The following is a 4,773-nucleotide window of genomic DNA, read 5'->3' on the forward strand; positions in this document are numbered from 1 at the left end:
GTCTTTCCGAGCGACCAAGCGTGCTGCAGAGGCTCCGTCAGATATGAAAGAACGTACCTGCAGGTTATCCCAAACTGTTTTCTTCTTTTCCGTGACCTCATCCCGTGTTTACGGGGTCGACGTGTTATTCTGGATTTGGCAATGCTCTTCCTATCTGTTTGCGTCTAGTCTTCGGAATGTCTGTAAATCGTGTAACTGAGACAAGACGTGGGTACCAGCCGAGTATTCACCCAGTTGGATTTCAGACACCGCGTAAAAATCACATTTGGGCTGGCTGGCACACAGGCCATCGTTGTCAATCCGCCGGGCAGATTCCATACGGCGTCGGCGCGCCTTCCCGAATCCCGGAAGCGGAGTGCCGATGAACTCTTATACCAGGGTGGGAGAGGTTATCCCATGCATTGAAGGTCAATATTACTAATATGGCAAGGGCCCGAAACAGTCTTTTTAGAGAAAAAACTAATGGTTGAAGATAAATAGTTCAGGGGGCAAACGGTTTTTGATTGAGCAATGTGTTTATAAATCGCTAAGATTTCATAGCGGACGACTGTCCATATCGACGTTGGTGCCGGAACCTTGGAAAGCGATGTACAATCGTCTGAAATGCGTTCAGATTGGAGTTTACAACTAATTCCAGTTCATGGCTGTGATGTGGCATTACTCGTAACAGGAATTGCTGACGCAAACTAAACGTGTAGTACAGCAGACTATGGTGCCTAAAATGTCCAGGTAAAGGTTTTGCAACATGCGTTACCCTAATTGGACGACAATTGTCTCCGGGATAGGAATCACATACTGCTGCCCATTGTAGTCTACATGTAGGCTGTTTGTATTGTAGAATTTGAGGAGAACGTGTTTGATCGGTTACAAAAAGATTCGTCAGTAAGTACCCGTCATCTGGCCTCTGAAGTACACAGCTTGAAAAATACAGTATGGAAAGCGTTGGTGAAACTGTAGTTACACCACAATCGTAAACAACCTGTTCTAGCTTAAAGGCCAAGTTATTTTGAACCCAGAGAAGTTCTGCCAATGGATTACATTGTATTCAGGCTGGCGGTCATCACTTCGAACAGTTGCTACGCACTTAAGTTGCTGTTAGATGTAAGCTGTTCATGTCAATAAAAAGCTAAATATTCATTTCCGACTGTTAGTTTCTTATTTGCAAGTACTCAGATGAGGACTTTCTTCAGTTTGTATAATTTTGAACCTAATGATTTGAAACATCTTCCATGTTTCATCTATTTATATCGCTGTTTCCTTTTTTTGTCATCTTACTGTATTACGGATAGCCATTGAATTCCCTCATCACAGAAAACACCACTAGGCGCGTACGCAGCAAACTTCGCACCCACTTCGATTCATGTTCTTCATTTGTGGCTCTTGCTGTGCTAACACAGACGCTCCACGCACAGAGAGAGTATTAACTTCTAAAGGCTGTGTAGGATTAGGATGATCTAAAAATACGTGTGGTGCACTTCTTTCTCGTGTAGACGCTCCAGCGGGATGTTACTTTAGTTAACGCACTGAACCCACAATATGAAGGTCGACGGTTTGGATCCCCGTCTGGCAATCCGGAGTTAGGTTTTTCGTGGTATCCCTAAATCACGCAAAGCAAATCGTGGGATTTTTCCTTTGAAAAGGACATTGCTCACAAAGAAAATCAATGCCATCAAGTGGTAATTCTGGAACAAGTTAACTGCGTTCAGGAGTTCATCTTCATTTGATGGGCTTCATTTTTAGTACGCCATCCTTCATGGGTGTATCACTTCCGCATCGTAGACTAGTACTTGCAAAATTGTTGATAGTTTCAGTTCTTTTAACGAGATGGGGCAGTGTTTAGGACTGTGGACTCCTATTCCGGTGCACATTAGATCGAATCCCTGGCCGTTTATCCAGATCAAAGTTTTCTGTTGTTCCCCTAAATTGTTAATGGCAAATTCTGCAAAGTGTCCATGATAAGAAAGCTGATGGCTCCTCACCTAATATGAACTTGTGCTCCGTTTTTAAGGTTATCATCTTCCATTTTCGTATATGACTGGCTCACGAAATTCTTTACAGCCAAAATTACCGAATGGACGTCATGTGTTGTAATGATTCTAAGGTGAATGCGTAGACCCTATATGAGAAAGACAAAGGAATTTCGGATTTTGCACTGTAACATTCGTCTTCAAAAACCATCACTTGGCGTTTCAGAAGAAAATATCTTCTCAATAAAAACATTTTTTCTTAATATTCTGCTTTGCTATAATACCTGATTCCACATTTCATTTTCCGTTCGCTACTCAAAGCGAACATAAGCCATTCCAAAGGAGCGCCATAGATTCACCGGAAATATATCGATGTACGTTGAGGACTAATGGCTTCCAGAGCTCACCCAGACTGATAAGAATGCAAGAAGAGCAGTCTCCAGGCTACAGCGAAACTTGGAGAGTTGATGGGTTTCTCGAATTGCTTAGTATGCGGTGTCAGGCATTCCAGAAACAACCTAAAGACTAGGAAATTCTGAAAGGTACCTCAACTTAGGATGAATTTTTTTATAAAGCAAAAACATTAAACACACAAAGGCCAGCTTCTGTGACCATCCAGAATTAACACAAATCAACGAAAATGTTAATGGACATTGGCCTCCGTCAAAATAAACAGACTTCCAGTTACTGTATACAGTTGCTCTGTGGCATATCTCTTAAACTGGTAACTGTGCAGCAGTCGGCGTCGATTCCACTACTCTTTGATAGCTGTTGTTAATGGAACACCTCGAAGAGAAACCAATTCTCCGAAGCAGGGGAGCTGAGAAAGTCCGTATGCAACAGTCGTGAACCTTACAACATTGTACTATCACAATTTCGTACCGATACGAAAAAGTTGACTTTCGAAAAGTGATGCCGTAACAGCTTGTAAGCACAGGTGGATTGCAGTTGCTAAGCCAATTTGCGTAGCGATTCATCGTGCAACTCATATTGTGAGGGAGGGAGTCGCAGGTGCCCGCCACTCATCTAGTAGACAGTTTTTACTTAAAGTTGTGAACCATCGAAAATCTGTCTGAGCTTGTTAAATAATTACAGACACATTAAACTGACCAATTAGTTTCGTTTCCTTCAACGTACATTCTCACCCGCTGAAGGAGTTATTATAAAGATGAAACACATAGTAGGAACATATTTTGTGGTACAGTGGGTAGCTGCAGAAGAATCTAGGAAAAAAGGCATAACATTGGCCATCAATATGCAACAAAAAAAAAAAAAAAAAATCTCTGTAGGTCTGTGGCGGTATCAGTTGGTATGTTCATGTGTGAATCCCACGTCAGTAGATTCTTACTAGCATGACAAGAGAATGTTGCAAGCCTCGGACACATGATTGCTCAATTTAGTTACTTTTCTCATTAGCAGTGACATAAAAATAAACTAATATATTTGAGAGCCTTCAGAAAGTATGACAGAATCTGATGGTGAGATCTGTACACTGGAAAAAATCATTTTACGGCTACCTCGCTCAAAACTGCGATGGGTAGTACAACTGCTACAAATAAGTGAAAAATAAAATTATATATCTCTTTCCAACACATGTATCATGATTTAATGCGTGCTTACCCCTCATCAACACATCTCATCCTGCCAGCAAGGACGTCAATTGAACTTTGAGTGAATATGAACGAGGAGTACGATTTTCTGAAGTTTTGTGCAGAGCAAGTCCTCCAAGTTTCCTTTAAACAGCACGATTGCTGTTCTGCACCGGTCAGCATTCATTTACTTTTAATTAGAGATATTGAATCCAAATAGATTTGAACATATGCTTGTATATCGAGGTATTTCGCTATCCGAAGACGCGACTCTTGTTACCACACAGTCATCTTCAGAGAAGCATTTTCGTTAAGCGTGTTGACGACTGTCACGTCAGTTTACTATAGTTACACTTTCTCCACTGTATACTGTTCGTGAGAATCATTAAGTTTCTTAAAGGGGGTCAATGCCTTTCGAATTGAAATTTTTCCAATTAGTATGAAGACAGGTAAAGAGGCTGGAGAAATATTACAAGTTTGGAATGTTGGGAGGTGGTATTCCCCATAACGATGAGCATTGTCGAGAAAATGCCTTTCTAATTTAAGCCTTAGTACACTGCAATACGAGGTAAAAAAATATTGTGGACGAAATAAGTAGTGTGTGGCTTAAACGTATAGATTCCCATGAGCAACGCAGCAGTACTTTGGCTTCAGGTACATTGAATCTGTCCCTACTTCTCTCATATGCAACGCCTGGAAAACTATAAAACTGTTGCACAGACGTCAACGTAGCTTTTGCCTCTATTTGTGGTTAAAGTCCCTCTGTCTATATAGAATTCAATACCTTTTCAAGAGTGCGGATATAAACAGTGGAACGATTAAAATTCCCTATATTTCTTATTATGTTTTTGTCATATATCTTAGCTTCATCATCTTCATCTTCATTTTCTCTTCAGGTATTAGGCAGGAATTGCCTGTTACGGTACCCATCTCTGTCGGAGTCTTCCTATGCCTCTTCTCCCATGGCGCTTATAATTTCTTTCCTTTAAGGGAAGTGTCTCACTCTCCATTCTTTGTAGATGTTCGTTCCATTTTCTTCTGTAATCTTGAGTTTTGTCATTGAGCTACAAACCAAATTTAGAGTCTGAAATAAATCTAAAATCGCTCTAAACTTTTTTATTAAATTTCAACAACATCCCCATTAACAACGGAAAAATAATTTCTTTTTAAAGACCCTGTGGAAATGGTAAATGAAATCTGATGTAATGGGTGTTAAT

Source organism: Schistocerca cancellata, chromosome 5 (genome assembly GCF_023864275.1).
Source record: "Schistocerca cancellata isolate TAMUIC-IGC-003103 chromosome 5, iqSchCanc2.1, whole genome shotgun sequence".
In the NCBI taxonomy this organism is placed as follows: Eukaryota; Metazoa; Arthropoda; class Insecta; order Orthoptera; family Acrididae; genus Schistocerca; species Schistocerca cancellata.